Here is a 23,045-nt window from a genome sequence, read left to right as displayed (position 1 = left end):
TGATTCGCTTCAGAGTTAGAAGCAAACTTAGCTTAGGGTTCTTCATTGTTCCTTTGCTGTGGTTTCCAATTGCCATGTCTCATCTTCCTCCATCTGATGCCCTTCATCTCAGACACAAGTCTTTGGAGATTTCTCTGTTCCTCTCTGATTTCAGTTCCCAGATCTCACCTGTCCAGGTCCCCCTCTCACCAATCCTCATCATCCAGATGCCTCTGCGAAACAAAACCACATACTTCCTGGCAACCACCCTGGTCTGATTATTCATGCCTCATCATGGCCTTATCCCAAATTAATTCTACCTTGTCTTTCCCATCACTATTCTTTTCATCTCAGTGTGTGCCAACAGACTGATTCATATTTACTCTTGACACGCATTTGATGACCATATAGAATTTTACTAGCTAGTCATTTTCTGGCTATAGTATTTAGTTTGTGATCTCTACGTTTCTTCTCTTTACAGCGCCATGTTGATAGTTAAACAACAGTACCGTTGATTATCACACATTTGGCCATATAACAACACTAGTGGTAACAAGGAAGAACTTTTATAGAAGTTCTCAAAGCTGTGAAACAGATGATCCCATTTTATAAATGAGAAAACTGGGAGATTGACTTGGGACTTAATCAGGTGGTTAAGTTTAAGGTCACTTTGGTAGAGATAGGAAGGGCTTGAACTCAGGACTACTGGGTAAAGATGGTGGTTCTTGGGGCAAGCACCCTGCTCTTAATTCTGTCTGGGTCTACCTGTATCCCCCAGAGACCCTTCAAACCAGGGGTTTTCACCATCCATGGAGGCTTGTTTAAAGTGCAGAATCTCCCCCTCTCCCCCAAACCCATTCTGATTCTGAGGTCCTGAAGCCCTAGAATTTTCTTCATTAACACGGACCCCCTGATGTTATTGATGTAGGAATGTACTTTGAGAAATTGTTGGACATAGTGGAGAAGTTTTTTCAGTCTGATAGCCTAAAAATGCCCTCTTTCTCTTTTACCTTCCATTGTATGCAAATTTGAGCTCATTCAGGGAGAGATCATTTATATTCTGCTTTAGTTCTTATAAAATACCACTCTAATCTTATTTTAAATGGCTGCGTTTCTGGAAGAGACCATTTTATCTCAAAGAGAATTTTATTTCTGATGATTTCAGATAGCTTTCTTCTTTTAATTCTCTTTTTCTTTTTTAAATATGACATCATAATCGTCTTCACATCTAGATTTTTGTGTTACACTGGTGTCTTTTCATGGAATATCGCCAGAACTGGTATTAATGATGGAGTTGTCAGAACTGTATTTTAAATGAGAGTAAAATTCAAATAAGGATCCAGATGAAAAATATGTCTATAAATATTTGAAAAGATCTCTCGCTCTCTCTCCATCCACCCCCCACACCACTCTCTTTCTCTCTCTCTTGGCAGTTTTTCTATTGAGCAAAAGGAAATATTGAATTATATAAATATCTTAAGGAATGCATTTTGTTACATGCACCATCTTAAGAAATATTCAGCTAAATTCTGCTTGTCAGAATTCAATAGAGGTCAGAATACTGGATAAAATATGAGTCCAGCTTTGATTTCCTTATGTAAATGTTTTCTCTAAGGTATATCCATTATGCCAAATCTAATGGTTCTAATAACCACTCCAGAGCCATCTAATTCAATTTAATTCTCCCCGATCAAAAAATGCAAAACAACTTTTTGAAAGACAGAGATTAGCTCTATTTCTACCACTAAAGGATATGAGAAAGGCATTAAAGAAATGAGATCTCAGGCAGAGGTTTCAATATTGATTTCGTCTCCCCTAAGCTTGATCTTGTATATAGTACATAGAGTGAGATTTGGTATGAAAATATGCATTTGTAAGGCCCAACGAAATTGGAACAAATCATCTATTTTCATCTCTTCTTTGTGTGAATAGTAATAGTATTTTTCCTTTGGATCAGGACAAAGATTTGAGCTCACTTCTCTCAAGATTTCAGATCATTGTCTTACACCCGTAGTTTCACACAAGCCATGGTCTGGCTTCTTACACAAATGTCATATTTTACAGAAATATCTTCTTTCCATGGAAGATATTTAACCGTGTCTTGAGAAAACGAGAGAAGATGAGTTTGAGACAGTGCAGTTCAAGTGCCTCCAGTCTAATGAAGGCTCTTTGGTGCCTTTGGTCACCATTCCTTCTCTTTCGCCATTCACACTCCTCTCTCTTTCCATCCCTTTTATGGCTCTTCAAGCATCTTCTAAAACTCTGTGGGAGAGTGTTGTCCACCCATCTCAGTTCTTGGCTCCATCCATGAGGAGCTGCTATAGGAACTTGTGTATTTCCATCTCCTTTGGGAGTTGTCTTCTTCAAGCAGGAACCTCAGTGGTAGTTCATGAGTGCTCTTAGCCTGTGGGAATCTGGCTTGTGTCTAGAAGCTCAGAGCCCTCTCTCTTGGAAATGATTATGTTTCAGTTAGAGGTAAAGGAGGAGAAGGGGACAACCGAGGATGAGATGGCTGGATGGCATCACGGACTCGATGGACGTGAGTCTGAGTAAACTCCGGGAGATGGTGATGGACAGGGAGGCCTGGTGTGCTGCGATTCATGGGGTCTCAAAGAGTCGGACATGACTGAGCGACTGAACTGAACTGAACTGAGAGGTAAAGGGCCTAATGATAAAAATAGCTCCCGTTCATTGACCACATGCTTTGTGCCACATACTGGGCTAAATCATTTCCCAAATGCAGTCAAATTTCATCTCACAACAGTCCTATGTGTTAGGTGCTTTTATTCCCATTTTACAGATGGGAAAGTTCAGGCTCTCAGTTGCTCTGGTGCCCAGTGAACTCAGAGTCGACATCCGAACCCTGGTCTTTCTGACATCAAAGCCTCTTTACTAAATATATGTTACACTTACCTAAAATAGACATAATAGCTGTGACCAAAGACCAGGAAAGATCAACAGAAAAAGAAATTTATCTCCAGGGTTAGAAGGATTCAACTAGAAGCTAGAAGGCTTCATGTAGTCTAGTGTGGTAGGCATCCTTTTTAAATGATTTCCCCTTGCAGGCAGAATTCTCCGGAAGAATGCTGTTGACAGCGTTCAGTGCATCATAAATAACATCCCAGGTGCTCCAACCAACCCCTCAGCCATTCTCCTCTAGAGAATTTCCGTCTGAACCATCCCCTCCACTCACATTCCTTCTTATTCCCGGCTCTCCACCCCACCCCCCCATTTTTAACTCACTGTCAAGTGTTTGTTTTGCTGATTGCTTTTCAAGTACTCCTACTATTTTGGGTTAGCATTTTTTTTTTCCTCAAAGGAGTACTGTCTCCACAGGTCTATTGCTTTTCTATTGTTGTTTAGTTGTTAAATCGTGTCCGACTGTTTAGCCACCCCACGAATGGGAGCCCACCAGGGTCCTCTATCCATGGGATTTCCCAGGCAAGAATACTGGAGTGGGTTGCCATTTCCACCTCCAGGGGATCTTCCTGGACCAGGGATTGAAGGCAGGGTCTCCTGCATTGGAGGTAGATTCTTTACTACTGACCCACCAGGGAAGCCCATTCTACTATAGTTACTAAACATTCCACAAACATTTTTGTTGGTTGTCTGGTAGAAGATTGGGTTGTGTTTGCTTTTTCCTCTTTGGTTCTTAGCTGAATAGGACCTAGGGCAGGAGCTCACAGAGGTGAACCAAATATGGAGCCGGTTGTCCTATGCTCTGCAAAGGCGAAACACAGAGGATCCTCAAATAAGTTACATCTGACTGAGTGCAGAGGTTAATCAAGGTAAGTCTGTATATAACTGCAATACTGTACTGTACTAACAGGAAGGCATGGCAACCCACTGCAGTACTCTTGCCTGGAGAATCCCATGGACAGAGGAGCCTGGTGGGCTACGGTCCATGGGGTCACAAAGAGCCAGACACGACTGGGCACCTAAGCACAGCACGACTGTAACACCATGCGGAACAAGATAAAATATCGTACAAGGGTACTAAGTGCCAATGCACTTCAGAGGTTGGAGAGACCTTACCTCCTGACCTAAGTGAGGGGACCACAGGGCTTTAGATACCCACCAAACCCTCATCCCTGGCGCCAGAGACATGCCAGGTTGTTGGTGGTGGCGGTGGGAGGGGCAGCGTGGGGAAACCTTTTACTTTATACTTTCCTGATGAATGAGTAGTTTATGGTAGGTTCATTCTTTTTGTAATTAAAATGAAAAAGAAAGGGCTAGGTGATGAAGGCAGCACAGCGCTGGGTTTGGAGAGCTCCGTGGGTGGGCTGAGGGACAGGAAGAAGGATTCCAGCCCAAAGACACGACACCAGGACAGTCCACGAGGTGGGAAAGCATGGAGAAGTTTCAGGGAGCCAAAACTAGGAAGGCTGGGCTGGCATGCTGATCCCGAGCAGGCGCAGAGCAGCAGGGAAGGCCCAAACAGGAAACTAGGGCCATGCTGGGAAAGGCAGAGAGCCATTTGGCCACGGGAGCCTCTCGAGTCTTCTGAGCTCTGCAACACATGATCGTGGCTGGGCTGTGGGACGAATCCTCCTGGCCTCTGCTCAGGACTTGGATTTGTGCTGAAGGGATCCTTCCTGGCCTTGATGGCCTGCAGCTCTTCATGCCAGGCTGGTCTCTGTTCCACGTGCCCACCCCGTCAGTGCTCCACCCCCAGGGATGACCCACAGCACGTCTTCCAAGGAGAAGGACCAGCAGAGAAGGAAGATGACAGTTGTCTTCACAGCACCTTGCAAACCTCCTGTAGCTTCTCTTTTCTTTCTCTGGTCATGGAAAGTCCAGGGGGACACTGAAATCTCCTCAGTTTCACATGTTATTTTTCAGGTCAAGAAAGCAAATCTCTCAAATATTGATAGTTTCTTCCTCAGAATATTAAAAATAGAATTACCATAGGATACAGTAATCCCATTTACGGACATAAAGCTGGACAACACTATAATTCAAAGATATAAGCACCCCCTATGTTCATAGCACACTATTTGCAATAGTCAAAACATGGATGCAACCTAAATATCCCATGAACAGATAAACGGATAAGGAAGACATGGTGTATATACACAATGGAATATTACTCAGTCATAAAAAAAAAAACAAAATAATGCCATTTGCAGCAACATGGATGCAACTAGAGATTATCATATTAAGTGAAATAGGTCAGAAAGAGGAAGCCAAATACCATGTGATTTCACTCCTATGTGGAATATAACATATGGCACAAATAAACTTACCTACAAAACAGAAACAGACTCACAGACACAGGGAACAGAGTCATGGTTGCCAAGGGGGAGGAGGTGGGGGGAGGGGTGGACTAGGGCTTTAGGGTGAGTAGGTACAAACTATTACATATAGAATGAATTAACAGGGTCCTAATGTATCGTACATGGAGAAGGAAATGGCAACCCACTCCAGTATCCTTGCCTGGAAAATCTCATGGACAGAGGAACCTGGTGGACTGCAGTCCATGGGGTCGCAAAGAGTCAGGCACGACTGAGCGACTAACACACACACACACACAATGTATAATACAGGGAATTATATACAATATCCTTGGATAAACCACAATAGGAAGAATGTATATTTGTGCATAGTTGAGTCACTTCACTATACAAGAGAAATTAACAGAACACTGTAAATCAACTCTACTTTGATAAAAATAAATTTTAAAATATTGATATTCTTATGTTTCTCCTGTCTATCCCTTTTTCTTTTGTTTAAATGCATTTCAAACCTAAACACATACATACTCACATACTCAGCGTGTTCACTCACTCACTATATCTCCTCCCCTAGTTACCTTGGTTCCACTGGAAGCAGTGAGGACAAAAGGTCAACTAAAATTGCTCTGAAATATCCATCTACTGCTTTAGTTAGTCATAGACTTCTCATCAGCCAGCCACTTCCTGGCTGTGATCATTTCCTGTCATTTCGTTCTGTTCCATGCTGTCCAGGCTGAAGACCTAACCTCCCACCCACTGCCTTTCTGTTTTTAATTGTTTTTCAGTTCTGACATGAAAACCCATGACTGGTTTCTTGAGACTGACTCCTTCGTTGATGTACATCTTTTGTATTTTAAAATATTTCCACTTATTTGTTTGTCATCTATTTGTTTGTCTCTTAAAGACTTTTCAAGCAAAAAGAACCTAAGCGCAAAAAGAGTTACCCAACTGAATATGCCTGTTGCTGGATCAGACTCCAGTGGTCTTTGTGATGGTTGATTTTTTTGTGTCAAAGTGGCTAGGCCGTGGTACCTGGATATTTGACCAAGCTCACCTGAATGCTGCTATGGAGGTGTTTTTTAGATGAGCTTACTGCAGCCATGAAATTAAAAGACGCCTACTCCTTGGAAGAAAAGTTATGACCAACCTAGATAGTATATTGAAAAGCAGAGACATTACTTTGCCAACAAAGGTCCGTCTAGTTAAGGCTATGGTTTTTCCAGTGGTCATGTATGGATGTGAGAATTGGACTGTGAAGAAGGCTGAGTGCCGAAGAATTGATGCTTTTGAACTGTGGTGTTGGAGAAGACTCTTGAGAGTCCCTTGGACTGCAAGGAGATCCAACCAGTCCATTCTGAAGGAGATCAACCCTGGGATTTCTTTGGAAGGAAAGATGCTAAAGCTGAAACTCCAGTACTTTGGCCACCCCATGTGAAGAGTTGACTCATTGGAAAAGACTCTGATGCTGGGAGGGATTGGGGGCAGGAGGAGAAGGGGATGACAGAGGATGAGATGGCTGGGTGGCATCACTGACTCGATGGGTGTGAGTCTGAGTGAACTCCGGGAGTTGGTGATGGACAGGGAGGCCTGATGTGGTGCGATTCATGGGGTCGCAGAGTTGGACACAACTGAGTGACTGAACTGAACTGAACATTTAAGCACCAGAGACTTTGAGTAAAGTAGATTACCCTTTGTCATGTGGGTGGCCCTCATCCAATCTGCTGAACACTTTAAGAAAAATGCTGTCCTCTTCCGAGGAAGAGAGAATTCCCCAGGCCGTGGCAGACTACCTTTGGACTCAAGCTACAACATCAACTCTTTCCTGGGTCTCCAGCCTGCAGGCCGACTCTGCAGATTGGGACTTGCTAGCCTACACAATTTTATGAGCCAATTATTTAAAATCAATCCATCTCTCTGGGTCTCTTTCTCTTTCTGGAGAAGAACTTTGACCAATACAGCCTTCATACTCATATTCCTCCAGCAATATTATGGTTTTTTCTTATATTCAAGAAATAACCTATTGAATAGCCAACCACGAGATGCCAATAAAGCAATTCTTCTTTACAGCGACAATAACCCCCTTCCCCTCCTCCATCTTTTTCCCTGCATGAAAATTTATATACATGAGAACCCCAGATATCCAGTTCTCACCTTGTTTCATATTTTTTCTTTGCTTTTCCCATCAGTGGAGTAAAGTGGAGTTTGGCTGCCATCACTGATAAAATAGATATTGCTACTCTGAAGACCCCTGCCTTCTGGCTGAAATCTCCATGGCTTCCTTCATCTGTCTCTCATAAGTGCTGTGGATCAGTGCTTTTACCCATCTGCATTTCTCTCCCCTGAGCCCTCTCCAAGTTCACTCTTTGACTTAACTGGGACCTTCGCTTTGATCAGAATGATATATTTGATGGAATGACACAGTGTCCCTGGGATGAAGTCAAGTATTGGGCATTGCCAAGAATCTCCCACAGAAATCTATTCCTGAGTGAATGTACATCAAGCTTAACCATAGCAGACATCAGCATTTACCAAGCCCTACCTACATGCAAGGCTCTGAAGCAGGTGATTTATAGCCATCGTCTCATTTTGTCCTGTAAATTAGACACAAGAGAGTTTATTGATTGTTGCCCTGATGCTGAACTCCCGCTTTTAATAAGAAATGAAACCTCTGAGCCTTGGCTGGGTACATGGACACTAGAAATAAAAATTAAATCTCCCCAGCCTGTCTTGCATGGAGATATGGCTTGTGTGACTAAGTTCTGGCCAGTGGACTCTAAGAGGAAGGGCTATGGGGAACTTCTGAGAAACACCCTTAAAGCGAGGATGGTGCTTTCCCCTTCTGCCTGATGACTGGACTTTGGACAGAGTGCCTGGAGCTGGCAAAGCCATCTTGAACCATGTGGTATAAGTGGGACAGTGTGGCAGGATGGTGGGACAGTCGGATCAAAGCAGCCTGGAGCCCTGATGACTTGTGGAGCCATCCTACTCATCTGAAGCTACTTGCATCCAGGTTATTTTTATTCTCTTTAACATCTTAAGTCCCTTGGGGTTTTCGAGTTTCTGTCACCTGTAGCTGAATCTGACACTTATGGATTCAGTAGGTTCAAAGGTTCTCATTTAAAAGAAGAAATCGAGGCTCAAAGAGGTTAGATAACTTGTTCAAAATTACTTAAGTAGCAAGTTGTAAGTGCTGGAACCTGGTTCTCTCCCATGCTGAAGCCTATTGCAGAGCTTCTCGTTAGTGAGTGTGGGCCTCTAGGTAATTTCCCTATCTTTTTTCCTGGTGGAAAGATTCTTCCAAGCAAGCATAGTTTGATGCAGCTGCAGTTGTCTGGAGAGAGGTTCAGAGGCCCCTTCATGAAAGATGCTCCCACCACCCCCGTACCTTCAACCGTTCAGGAACCGTGGATAGACTTATCCCCTGGCTGCCTGATATGTTTGCCAAGTAGCTCCTTTTTTAAAATGCAGGGTAGCATGGCTGTCTTGCACACCCTGTTAGACCGCTAAGCCTGCCTGTCCAAACAAATCTACTCTGCCATGACTTTATTCCCCTGGCGTGTTGATACACACACTTCTCCCACTGGGGCTTGGGGCCTGAGCATGTCTGAGAAATTGAATGGCAGCAAGTTTTCCTGCCAACACTGGAGCAAACATCCCTGGAAACAAGGAAAGGGAGAGCCTTACTGTGTAGTGGCCTGGCTTCTGTGTGGCTCTTCTGCCAAAGGATTCTGGAAGCTTCCTTCAGACAGAGAGACCCTCAAGGTCCTTCAAATACTCAACAGCAGTCTATGCCACCATCAGAAAGACAGCCCCAACAGAGAAAAATGTGTCCTTTTTCTGTTTGTGTGAGTCCAGGCTCTGATCTAGTTTACTGTGTGACCTTGAAGAGAGACAACGTGTTGTATTGAAAGAGCACAGGGTTGAGTTTTTGAAAGTGTGGCTGCTTGGTTACAACTCCCACGCTGTATAGTTCAGTCTTGGGCAAGCCACTTAGACTCTCCAAGCCACTCTGCTATAAGATGGGAATTCATTAATTCCCCCACCTCTCTGGGTATGATACATCTCTCCATTCCTCTGACTCAGTTTTATAAAATGTGCAGTTTTCTGATCTCTGGGCACACAGAGATAAACCGGATATAGCTTCCCTGCTGAGTTTACCCCCTACCTAGCAGCATTATGGTAAATCTCAAAGTGTTAATGGATATGATGGTAATTGAGAAGGTAGAATGCTATACATACAAAGAGTTATTTTTTAAGTCACAACTTTGGTAACCTCAATTTCCCCTCCTCTAGGGTGGCAAATCTAAAATAATGGAAAAATAGGCGTCAACTAGCAAACTGGTTTCTGAGGCCACTAGCAAGAGTTGGGTCATAGATGGGGCATCAAATATTGAACTCGGACTCATGCTAGAACAAGTATGTACTGAGAAACTCCTTGAAACTCTCCATCCTCAGAGCCCTTGCCCAAGTTCTCTGTATCTCAAGAAACTGCAGGCCTCAAACTCCTATCCTTATGATTGGAAGATGCCTCTTGTCAGCCAGGAGAGAAACTTCAATCTTTTATTGAAAGCATTTTGCAGCAGGAAATGCTTTTTTTTTTTTGCCAGTGCCAATATAATTTAACTATGATTTAATAGCTTCTTTCATTTACTTGTTAAATTATGCCTCTCCATCACCTTCCCTTTGGGTTTTCCTGCCTTTTGGTCCTACAACCTCCCATTATTTATTAATGCCCCATAATACATGATAGAGGCAAGCAGAAAGCAGCCATTTCACAATGATTTAGGAGGCTCCTGGCAGCGACGCAACAAGAACAGGAGCATATGTTCTGAGAGTCTCCCCTGCACTTGCCTCTTTGGACCTGAGTTGGGTAGATCCTGGTCATCATCTATGTGGGTCCTCCGCACCCCTCCCTATCCAGCCCCCTGGCCATTTTCCTGCCCTGAGCCAATTCAAAATACTTGGCTCAAAATTACTAGTGAGTCACAGCTCTTTTTTTTTTTTTTCCCAAGTGCCAACTGCTAGAATGAGCATGCTTCTCAAAGTGATACTTAACCTAAATGACATAAAGAGGTAATTTGCTTTCCCTTCAAGGGAGGAGCCCTCTGGGGGATGAGGAAGTTTCAGATGGCTTGAGTCTTTAGGGACTCAGTTCTTCGAAGGAAGGTTGAAAGAACCTAGCTCCCTGCATCTCCCACAATTCTTTTCTGGAAACAGCTTGGACTGTTTTGATTCATGGGAAGACTCTCACAGGGAACGGAGTGAGGATGCTCCCAAGTACAGACTTGGAGGTGTTTCACGGCTTCCTCAAGGATACATATGGGCTCCTAGCTGGACCCTCATCACAATTCTGCTTCCGCCAGGCGTTTGTGAGAGTCACATCTGTTCACGTCCCCAGTCTAGGTTTCCTCCTCCTCGGCCCTTCCTTTCTGCTTTGGACTAGACTAGTCCTCACTCTGTGAGTCTGTGAGTGGCCTATGGGGGTTCAACAGGTGATGGGGGGGAATGGCACCTAGAAAAGTACAGTGACCAACCCATCGGCACACAGTGGAAGAGGGGCAGAGCCAGAATCAGAGCCAAGCTTTCTTTTCGGCTGTAAACTTCTGTTGCGGTAGGTTAGTATTTAACCTTTTGGAGACAATATACACTCAAGCCCTTGGCACAGTGCCTGGCATGTAAGGCACGTTGACCTTCCCTTTCTACAGACTACCCAAACCCATGGGCTGCCCAGGTGGCTCAGTGGTAAAGAATCCACCTGCCCCCACAGGAGATGCAGGTGATGTGGGTTTGATCCCTGGGTCAGGAAGGTCCCATAGAGGAGGAAACGGCAACCCACTCCAGTATCCTTGCCTGAAAAATCCAAAGGTCAGAGGAGCCTGGTGGGCTATAGTCCATGGGGTCACAAAGAGTCGGGTATGACTTAGCGACTTCGTTCCATAGCAGGGTTTCACAGGAGGGTCAGGGGAGCGCATGGACAGATCCCTGGAGTGAGAGACTTGGGTTTCTGTCCTGGTGGTCCACTTACTGACTGGGCAAACTCGGAGGGGCTGCATGGTCTCTATCGGCCTCAGTCTTCTTATTTATAAAATTGGGAGATTGGGTTATTATTTGAGATCCTTTCCTGTTGTAACTTTGCTTTCCAGACCGCCTTAGGTGAAGTTGTCAAGGACTTAGAGTCCTCCTCAAATGAATAAGGAAGTCATGACAAGCTCAGAATAATTGAGGCTTTATCATTGTTACATTGGGTGATGGTCACATCAAAGCAGAAGGATTCCTTGGACTTTTTGGCAGTCCAGCCCCTTATTTCTCTCCAGGTCCCAGATGCCCCTTGGCATATGCTATGCTGTGTTCCCACCGGTTCCCTTTCCAGCTCTGGAGGAGCACGATGGCACTAAAGGCTGGGCACACTCGTGATTCCTCCTTCATCCTCCAGGACACTCACCTGCCTCCCCCTCCAGATGGCAGCAAGAGTCTTGGAGGTCTGGCATTGCACCCTGGGGACTTATTCTGACTTTCTCCTGGGGCCCACACAGCCATTCCCTATCTGGTGGTCTAGAATTAAAGCCCAAGGATGAGAGATAAAATAATAGCTAGAATAGAGACTCTAGTTCCTTTGCTCCTCTACCATGTTACCTCCCATTCCCTGCCCTGCCCTGCAGAGGGTGGCAAAAAGACTAAGTCAGTGCAGAGACTGGAGCTTTAGGTTTCTCTTGCTTACCCCAAGTTCTCTTCTCTGCAGCAACTTCGCCTTTGTGGTGACCTCCACAAACCTCCCATTTGCATGTCTGCAGTGCCCCAGGTTTGCAACGACACGCTTCACTCCTCCAGAAGTTTTCATTCCTGTGGCGCCAAGGCTGGGAAACTTTAGAGAGCCAGCCTGTTCTGTAACTAACATCAATGTGGAATCTGCCTAAGCCTTGACTAATGTATTCCTTGCATTATTAAACACAGATTAAATATATATGGATATTTAAATGTAATGTGTTATTTTCCTAAATCTAGCTTTACTTGATGTTCCTTTGACTTTTCATTGCTCATCGTTGTCTCAGGGATCATGAATCACAGGCAGGAAGAAGCTGGAGCTTTCTCAGCACCAAAGACTTTGCAATCCCATTACATTTGCCCAAGAGACACAGCAGTAGTTCTCCCGCCCAGAAAATTACTGCTAGGGTTCTTCACACGGGAATGTATTTTTTTTTCCTTCCTAGACAGAGCTTATTTCTCACCAATGATTCAAAGGCTAGGGCAGCCAGAGCCTGGCAGACTTGTGGGTTTGTTTCTGTTCTGCAAGCAAGCTTGTGTTCAGGGCAAGTCACTGAATAACAAATTCAGACACAGTCGGTGCCTTCACACTGATGGCACCTTCGCTCACCCTCCGTCAACTGTACAGACTTGTTCTCCCATGGGTGCTTAGAGGACCCCAATAAGTTCTGCTTGATTTTCTTTCTGAAAATAATGTAGTTCTTTTTTCAAGGTTCCTGCTCAATACCCCCAACCTAATGGTAAGGAAATTATACCCACCCGAAAAAGTGGTACGTTTGGAGCAGAGGCTATATATAAGACATCATTCCCGCTTGCTGCCCCAGGTCCACTTCTGTAAGGGGAGGAACAGGGAGTGGGTCTTGATTATCTTCAGTCTTTGCAGGCTCTGACTTTCCATAAATCTCTATGCTTCCAAGGAAGCCGAAGGGGGAATATAGATACTGTGCATTTTTCCAGCTACCCCTGAAACGTGCTCCCCTCTCGGTCTTGGTTAAAGATTTTCCATTTGATGTCGATCAGTCGATTGACCAGGAGCTTCTGTTTATCTCGGGTTAGTGTGTTAAACCATACACCACGGGTATTCTAAGCCAGTTCATATTAGCTAACAAGAGCTGATGGCGCCTATTTCTTCCCCATTCCTCCTGTTGGAGCTTAAAATCAGCCACTGAGGGAGTATTTACCCCATGGAAACTAGCAAAAGCTAGAAAACAGGGCATTTTTCCCCCTGCTGGAGAACTGGTTGTTAAAATTTGTAAGCACACTACTTTCATAAACTCCCTGAGGGCACTAATCAATTCCTATAGCTCTCTTTATAGCTAACTAAACACATATTAGCATTTACTGAAAGCTTTTAAAAGATGAGCATAGAAGACATGTCAAGTCGCAAATCTTTCCCAGTTTGACTATAAATAAGTATCATCTCCTTTGAGCGCCACAGTCTACCAACGTTCCCTCTTTCCCACAGAATTGCATTATTGGTGTTCTATTTTCTTACTGGGGAGACACGCTTGATTCCAGCACCCATGCCCCTCTGAGAACGGTCTCCCTCTCCTGGGTGTGCTAACCAGCCTCCAGCCCCGGATTAGGAATCACAGGGCTTAAGAAAAGATACTTGTTTTCTAGCTTCCCCTGGACCCAACACAATTATTGATAAACTCTGTCTTCCAACAGGAGAGCTACCCGAGCAAGCTGATCAAAGGCTTGTCTGGGAGGGAGGAAAAGAAGCAGATGCTGGGGTTCTTGGTGAAGAACAGGGATACGTGGCTGCACTGAGGCCAGAGGCAGCGCATGTCACCTGCACTGAAAACCCCAAAGAAGGAAAGGAAAAGGCCAAGGTCAGTGTCCACAGTATACGGTGTCTGCTGTATCTGTCATACAATTAGCAGCAATGTGCCTCCTGACTTGGAAGTTCTTCACAACAGCTTGATCTTTGTTATTCTTCCTAGATGACTTCTCTGGAGTCTGAGACATAGTAGACATTCAATAAACATTTATTAAGCTAGCAATTAATTTTATTTGACACCCATGGGTCTCAAGGGTCAGAACATGAATGTGGCTGTGGTTGAGGGTGGAGCACAGGAGAGTGGCAACTCCAACACTCTTGCCTGGAAAATCCCATGGACGGGGGAGCCTGGTGGGCTGCAGTCCATGGGGTCGTGAAGAGTCGGACATGACTGAGTGACTTCACTTTCACTTTTCACTTTCATGCATTGGAGAAGGAAATGGCAACCCACTCCAGTGTTCTTGCCTGGAGAATCCCAGGGACGGGGGAGCCTGGTGGGCTGCCGTCTATGGGGTCGCACAGAGTCGGACACAACTGAAGCGACTTAGCAGTAGCAATTAGTCAACATACTAACTGCGCCCCTAGGAGGAAAGGGGTACTTTCCAAGATGTGAGGACCCAAACAAAAAAGAAAGGTTGAGGCAAGAGGGAGGCTGGGTGTTTGTGCATCCCCAGCTCTAACTTTAAGAGATTTTTCTCTGTTTTGTCTTTAAGAATGGACTTTTTAAACAATTGATTTTTATTGGTTGATTTACAATGTTGTGTTAGTTTCAGGTGTACAGCAAAGTGAACCAGTTATGCATATACGTAGGTCCACTCCTTCTTAGATTCTATTCCCATATAGGCCATCACAGAACACAGAGTTCCTTGTGTTATAAAATAGGTTCTTATTAGTTATCTATTTTATGTATAGAAGTGTGTGTATATGTCAATCCTAATCTCTCGATTTATCCCTCCTCCCCGCCCGCCCCCACCCACCTTCCTGGTAACCATAAATTTGTTTTCTACATCTGTGACTTTAAGTTTCTGTTTTGTAAACAAGTTCATTTGTACCATTTTTTTTTTTTTTTAATTTTAAATAATGGATTCCATTAAGGAGCCTTTCAACAGAAAGTGTCTGTAGCTCAGGTAAGCAGGGAGTTAAGGTCTGGGGAGAATGGAATTTTCCTTGTGGTCGTACAGACTTGTTTTAACCACAGGAATGAACGCAAGATTCAACTTGTTTTCTTAGCTATTGTCTGGAACTCTCTCTGCTCAACCGCTGGCAGCTGGAGGTTTAATGTGACATTTTTCTGAGTATTATGATTGCTCTCTGGGCTTCTCCGCACAGCTTTCCTTTCTTCTTTTGCTTCCCTCCTCCTGTCCTCTCATCCCTCTAGTCTTCAAGCTCTTTCCAGTAAGCAAGCACTTGCCTTGCTGCCTGCAGCCAGGGGAAGCCATCTGGGGCTGTTTATTTACTTCCTTAAGATGTGTGTCTCCTCTTCTTCCTGAACTCCCTATCCTGCAACTCTCCCTTGAAACCACAAGCCGCCGCCCTTACCACTTCCCAAATCCCCAAACAGAGCGCGAACAAGTCTACAGGGTGGTGAGCTTGATTCAGACGCTGTTGCGGCCATCAGCAAGGGTTTCTCTACAGCCTCGTCAACACAGGGAAAGAATAAGCTCATTTTCTCTCAATAAGTGATTGCTGTCAGCCCCCAAGCACTAAATACCTTCCGAGCCTTAGTGAGAGGTCTATTTATGGATTTCTGCTTTAGATATTCCAGTCTCTGTGTAGCTCCTTCTAAAGTCTACCCAATCCCAGCCCATCCTCATTCATTCATCTTTAATTGAAGCAGAGCTCAGAAAAAGTTACCCCCAAACTGGTTGAAAAATTGGGGGTGGGAAAGATGGATTATTTCACAGGTCCTCTCTTTCGATTGCCTTGATATTGTGGCTGCATCTATTTCATCTTTTTGCCTGGTTGTCTGAGTTCTCCCTGTGTCTGAGGGTGACAAATGGCCAGAGAAAAGTCAGCATGCCCTGAAACTTCAAGTAAGCTGAAAGCTCCGGGCTTGCCTTCTCTCTGCCAATATTGCAATGAAAAAGCATTCCTGCAGACAATTATGTTTTTTATTTTGTTTTAAACCAGCATTAGAGAGATTGAAACAGATTTCTTCCCAAAGCATTCCCCTTTGATGAGGTGCAAAAAGGTTAAACAAAAAAGCCAAACTTTGGTTTCAACAGTAAGACACCTTTATTCTAATTATAATCATAATGATCCAATGTGTTTGGGATTTTGTTATTTGGAATTAGAATTAAAAAAAAGACATCCTGTAATTACCATTGAACTTATCTTGAGGCATAAATCTAATAATTAAATACTTTCAGGTTTTATTCAGTGAGTAATTAAAATACAAAAAAAATACCGTGGTTTCTTTTCCACCTTTTTAAGGAAAGTTCAAAAATTATCAATGGAGTTCTATGGAAAGATCTGGATATTATTGTGCACAAAACACAATTCTTAACAAAGTTTTAATTTAAGTTATTTATAGTCCTCTGCCCTGGTGATCAGGGTGTTTGAGTGGGTGAGAAATGACGGAACTAGGAGTTGGATCTGGATGAAAAATCGTACCTTCAAGAAAGATAGCTCCCCAAACTCGAGCTTCATTTTTATTGTCAGCAAGGAAACGGAGGTAGGTACTGTGTGATTTTTATGAGGACTGAGGTCTGTTTGGCAAAAATTAACAGGCCGTATGTTTTCTCCTCCTGGAAGTGGAGTGAGATTTGGCAGCAGCAGATGACTGCCAAGTCCAAGGGAAGGTCTTGCTAAAGGGTGTGCTTGAGGAAATTGAGCTCCTTTCATGGAACCAGGCCCCCAATGTGACCAAACTCAAATCTGGATGGGTAGAGGAGGAGCAGACCGGTGTGGGGAAATGCCTGCCTACATGGCAAAGTCTCTTAAGGAAAAGAACTTTCGCTGAAGGATAGTTAACATGCAATATTCTATAAATTGCTGCTGTTTTAGTCTCTAAGTTGTGTCTGACTCCTTTGTGATGTCCTCAGCAGAGTCTCTGCTCCCATGTACTTTTGTAGACCTAGAGAGAGGGGAGGAAATTCAGCATATAGTTTCTCTATTCACTGGAAAGTTCTGGGACTCAGATTTTCAGAAAAACAGAAGTACTTCCACCTAAATCTTTAGGCTTGCCTAAAGTACAGTTAAATCCACCTGATAAGTGGAGTTCTCTCCATGTCAGCTTGGGTTTTCTGCGTCTATCTGGCACCAACCCAAACTCAGCCCGGAACACTTGCTGAATCAATCCACAGCTACCCCTCCAGGTGAGGTAAGAACAAAGAGATGTGCCCCCTTCCACCCCCAGGCAGTGGGCAGTGGTCCATGGGTCTGTGGCAGTAACTTCTTCAAGTTCTTCTTTCCGAAGCCCTTCATTTCCTGATTCTCTTTGGTTGTAGCCTAAAACCAGAGCCAAGAACTCCATGGGCTTGGACCCCATTTCATCGAATCTTTTTCCCACACCTCAGTGATCCAAGGAAAATGAAATTAACTTGGTTCACCATAAAAAGCGAGAGCTGAGTCATTCATCTCAACTGAATAGAACGAGGTGGTAGGTCCTCTCTCTCTCTAAAGGCTCTTCACTTGGCTTAAAAATCACAATGAATCAGGACCTCAAGTGTAACCCCCATTAGAGACACGGCTGTCAAGCCTTTGGACGCAGCCTCACAACATACCCATTATTTACAGCCTGATGTCAGCCCCACAGGGAGCTGCATTTTAGCATTTCAAGCGGCTGCCTGAACAGAATCCTTTTAGCAAATGGCACTGACATATATTTTAGGCAAAATAGTCAAGATGGACTAATAACCTGAACACAGAATGTTTGTGTAATATTGGGTGGGTGAGGACCATACTACCATACCATGATCCGAAGCATGAAACCAAAGGCGTCATCGGTCAATCAGTCGCTCAGTCTGGTCCGACTCTTTGAGACCTCATGGACTGTAGCCCACCAGGCTCCTCTGTGCATGGGATTTTCCAGGCAAGAATACTGGATTGGGTTGCCATTTCCACTCAGGGATCAAACCCATATCTCTCATGTCTCCTGCATTGGCAGATAGATTCTTTACCACCGAGCTGGGTGGGAAGTCCAAAGGCAGATACTATTAAAAGAAAACAAACAAACTAAAAACAGATAGATTTAACCACAGAAACTTCTGGAGCCATTTTGCAATAAAAACTCAATAAAAAAGACACCAAACTGAGAAGATTATTTGTGGTAAATATGACAGAGGGTTAACATATAGATTTATGAACATACATTAAGAAAATTACAAGTACGTTAGTATAGAAAGAACATAAGATGGCAAGTAGCAAAAGAAAGGTAAGTAGAAACTAAATATTAATATATGAAAAATGCTCAACATTACTGGTTTTCAAGGGAATTAAAACAACTATATGGGACTGCAATCTGTCCATCAGTTTGGTAAAAGATTAAAAGTCAGAACCCAGCCAGGGTTCTGAGCACGTTGGGTAACAGTCTGCTCTGCAAGGAAGTCTCTGAATTGGCTTTAATTTCCTATAGGGTCCTTTGACCACATGTATTTCAAGCCTTAAAAGCAGCCGCAGCCATTGGCCTAGTGATTGTATTTTGCTGAGAACTCATCCTCAGAAAATATCAGGCAAATATACAAATATGCATGGGCAAGAATGTTATAACATCATTACTGGTATGTACGGAAATCTAGAAGCAACCTACATGCTCAAAAATTATAGTACAATGTCAATAACATAATAGTCCACCTTGAAGTCAATAAAATGCTGGTATATCGAGTTATATCTGTTGATAAAGGAAGATGATTGCAATATATGGTAAGATGAGGAAGTGTATTGGAGAATATTTAGTCAAGTTTTGTTTGCTTTTTATTAAAGGACAAAAAATGAAAGTATTTTTTTAAGTGTTTATATTTTGTTTTCTGATTTAAAATTTTTCTGTTTTCTAACTTTTCTATAATGAACATGGATTATTTGTGTTAAAACACAAGAAATGACACATGTGATAGGCAGAATAAAGGCCCTTCTCCTTAAAATGTTCATGACCTAATTTCTAAAACCTGTGAATATGTGAAGTTACACGGCCAAGGAGACTGCATATGTAGTTAAGTTAACGATCGTGAGACAGATTAGCCTGGTGTATCTGGTGGGCCAGTGTAATCACTAAGGTGCTTATAAGAGGGAGGCAGGACGGCCAGAGTCATAAAGATTTGAAAATGCTTTGTGGCTGACTTTGAAGCTGGAGGAAGAGGCCAAGAGCCAAGGGTTATAGGAGACTTCTAGAAGCTGGAAAAAGTAAGGGAAAAAATTCTCCCTTAAAGCTTCTACAAAATCCCTGCTGATACTTTAGTTTTAGCCCAGTGGGACTTTCGACCACCAGAACTGTCAGAGAAAAATTTTGTATTGTTTGAAGCCACTAATTGGGTGGTAATTCATTATAGCAGCAATAGGAAACTAATATAATCTATAAAACCACTCCCACTCTTGGGCCCTGCTGGGTGGAGGGTCAGTAGGAACAGGTGTGGAAGACCTTTGGGCTGAGGGACAATCCTTCTGAGTTAAATTTGGGGAAGTGAATAACTATGGGTAGACTGAGAGATTCTCATAAGAATCATACCCCTAAATATTTTTAGATGTTTAATTGTTTACTTTCCCTTTAAACTGAAACGGGGGGGACCTGGGTTTACTTTGTTCATCTCTGTATCCCTAGCATTAGGCCCATGCTCAGCTGCAAGTCAGCCCACGATCACTTGCTCTTGAACGGAAAAATACGTGGATGCGATTTCAACACCCACCGTCTACCATTTGAAGCCCGTCTTCCAGCTGATGCAGGAACTCAAGCCTGAGTTTCTTGTCCTTCTCATCCTCCTCTTCCCTCCCTCTCCTCCCTGCCCCCCACTTCTTCTTTTTTTAAGTGGATGGTGTAGAATGTAAAGCCAAGTGGGGCTTGTCGCTCACATTCGGGTGGTGTTTCCTTCTGGGTTTCAGAAGCCCAGGACTGAGCTTTCAGCATTTGGACACACACACCCACACTCAAAACCACAAACAGCAACCCCAGTCCTGGAGCAGTCCTTTGACACTTGGCGTGTGTGGAGGGAAACACGTAGGACTCCGGAGGGCCTCGGTTTCAGACGTTCTGCGGATGCTACTTGGATGAGCTCTACAAGGAAGAGTTCCAGATTCTCAGAACAGGCCTGAGCCCTGGCGCAAGTGCAAGAAAGGGGTCAGCTCACAGCCACCTATGCTCAACTGTCCCTGAGGCTGTAGACTGACTTCTTTCACAAAAGCCTGGACTCCTTACAGGCAGTTTCAGGGGAAGGAGTGGAGCTGGTTGCTGGTGTTTTCTCTTCGGAGTATTTAACCTTTTCCATATGGAGTCCCCAGAGGCCACGTAGGGCTCCCACTGGTGACCTGCAGTGGAGAAGTGCCAAATGCCTACCTCCAGACTCAACACCACTGGCTCACCTTGGCTCTTACTGGCTCTCCCTCCAAGTCTTAAAGGGAGAGCAGAAGGAAGAACTGTCTAGCAGGTGTACTTCACTAATAGGAAGCAGACTGCTTCACAAAGTGGCAGCTTCCTTTCCAGATAGGTAATTATTGAGGGAGAGTCTGAAAAGGCACTGATGGGGAGTGCTGTAAAGATGACTTCCGCTCCAGATGGATCTCAGTTCTATTGACAAAGACTCGGCCAACTCTGAATCACGTGACCCCATGATCATTCTCTAGAGGCCGAGTCTAAGGGGTTTGTAATAAAATGCAGCCATGGATAATCAATGGGTGGAACAGGGTCTTAACTAGTGTGATCGAAGATAAAATTCAAAAGCTTACAGAATAAAGTAATGGGGACTTCCAACCACTGGTGGTCCAGTGGTTAAGACTTAGCTCTCCCAATGCAGGGGGCCAGGTTTAATCCTTGGTCAAGGAACTAAGATCCTGAAGCAGCCAAAAAAGAAAAACAAAACAAAACAGAATCAGTCATGGAAGTGGGTAAAAAAGACAGATGATTTCACGAAATAAAAACCCCTGTGTCCCAAATCCACAGAAATCTTAAATCCACAATTGTGCGGGATTACGAGATTTAGTACATACAGTAGTCAAAATAGATTCACTTCAGTTCTGCTAGAGAGCAGAGGGACAGATTAAATGCTGCCTCCAGCGTCTCCCATTATGAATGTATCACGTCTCTTCCTGGTCCAATTTGCCCCCCTTTACACAAAGCTGGTCATTTGTGCCTCCCCCAGTCTCACCCCTGCATTTCCGCTTGTCAGTCATGAGCAAGGCCATGCAGGAGGAGCAGGGAATTCGATTTGGATGTTGTTTCTCTGCTGCTGGAAAATCTCGAGGGACTTTCTTTCATGTAGTTAAAAGTCACAACTCAGGAGGGATCCAGGTCCTCGGGGAGTGTGAAAATTCCATGCTGGCAGCTTGCCTGTTGGCGTGAGAGGACAGGGGGCCTTTTGGAAAAATTGCAGTAGACAGCAGACCTGACCAAGGGGTTTTGTTGTTGTTGTTATTTTAATCATGAAATCTTAGCACTGAAGTCTAGTAAGATGGTGCTGATGAACCTATCTGCAGGGCAGCGATGGAGACTCAGACACAGGAAACAGGCTTGTGGATGTGGGGGGTGGGGCGGAAGGAGAGGGTGGGATGAATGGAGAGAGTAGCGTGGAAATGTATAACTACCATATGTGAAATAGACAGCCAGTGGGAATTTGCTGTATGACTCAGGGAACTCAAGCCAGGGCTCTGTGATAACCTAGAGGGGCGGGATGGGGTGAGAGGTGGGAGAGAGGTTCAAGAGGGAGGGCACACATGTATACCTGTGGCTAGTTCATGTTGGTGTATGGCAGAAACCAACAGGTAAAACAATAATCTTTCAATTAAAAATAAATAAATAAAACACATAAGATCTATGGACATGGTTTGTCTATGGTTCTTCTATGCATTCAGCAGACTGATGCCGCTACTTTACACAAGTATTAATGGGAAAGGGCTTGTACTTGAAGCGTATGTTCAGAGGTGACTGGATCCAATACTCCTCATGTTTTCTCTTCTTCCATGGTTTTCCCGCTCGCGCTGTAGCAGGTACTAAAGGCACAAAGACCAGGGAGATTTTCCCAATACTTCTGTCTTAGGGTACTGTCTAAGAGCTCTTCCTTCTCCCCCAGGGCCACCCCACTGAATCCATATCCCAAAAAAGAAAATTGCAAAATCAGAATAAATGTTTAACTAAATCTCTGCAAAACAAAACATGTGCACCAAACTCAAAAATTACTCAAGTCTTAGGTGTTTACACTTCCATTTCTAGTATGTGTTGTAGGTACATTTTAATATCTTCGATGTGATGTGGGGTGTGACCTCGAAATAAGCCCACCTGGGCCTGCGGAAGCTTTACAGCACCCCTTCCTGTAGCTTCAGGATGCCTGCAGCGCCTACAGAGCCTGTGACGTTCTGCAGCCTTCAGTGGCTTCTTCTGGACTTGCTCTCTGAACACTGGGGGGCAGCACAGAACTTCCTAAGCTTTCTCCAGAGTCTAAATGCAAACCTGAGCAATTCCACCTTAAGATGGGCCATGTACAGAAGCATGCAAAAAGTGCAGGGATTCTGGGACGTGGCTAATCTCTATAATTCACCTGATTGCAGATCCAAGTGACAGCTGCGATAGGGGTGATGTTCGCTCATTTCTTGTGTCACTGGGATGCTATTTCGAATCTTCCTGAGATTAGAAAAAGGATTACAATTGCCCCCAGGGCCTTGCCATGTAATTTTTATCAGTCTTGATCAGCGAGTTCCCCCAGGCAATGTGTGTGTGTGTGTGTGTGTGTGTGTGTGTGTGTGAGTCTGTGTGTGATGAGCAGCCCATGATGGGAGGGGAGGCTCCTGGGGTCACATGGTCCATTTTTTCCTCCCCTGGGACCGAATTTCCAGATTCACCCCCAACTCCAGGACTCTTGCCTTCTCTCCTTTGTTATGTCCTGGCTTCTTGAGCAGGGCCACTTCATGGACTTACTCATACAACCCATGCAGTTAAACAGGGCCCAGTGCTCAGAAGCTTCCTGCATTTGGTTTAATCCTCTGCTGCTGCTGTCTTAAAATTCTGAATAATTTCTAAACAAGGACTCCTGTATTTTCACTTTGCAGTCAGCCCCCTGCATAAAATGGCCAGTCCTCCAATGGAGAAGTATGGTCAGAGGTAGATATTTTTCTAAACCTGAACTCCATTCTCTCTTAGTCTCCTTCAG

The 23,045-nt window shown here is 44.1% G+C and overlaps 1 long non-coding RNA gene across 3 annotated transcripts in view; it reads left to right on the top strand.

Annotated features, from left to right (window-relative positions):
- Positions 1-23,045, top strand: part of LOC120880011 — an 86,926-nt gene that overhangs the window by 50,532 nt on the left and 13,349 nt on the right. For all 3 annotated transcript variants that reach the window (XR_005724930.1, XR_005724928.1, XR_005724929.1), the window contains exon 2: positions 13,647-13,810. This is a non-coding gene — a long non-coding RNA (uncharacterized LOC120880011). The remainder of the gene's footprint in view (positions 1-13,646; positions 13,811-23,045) is intronic.

This window comes from Oryx dammah, unplaced genomic scaffold, assembly GCF_014754425.2.
Source record: "Oryx dammah isolate SB20612 unplaced genomic scaffold, SCBI_Odam_1.1 HiC_scaffold_21, whole genome shotgun sequence".
Classification (NCBI taxonomy): domain Eukaryota; kingdom Metazoa; phylum Chordata; class Mammalia; order Artiodactyla; family Bovidae; genus Oryx; species Oryx dammah.
This window is presented reverse-complemented; position numbering and strand designations above follow the sequence as displayed.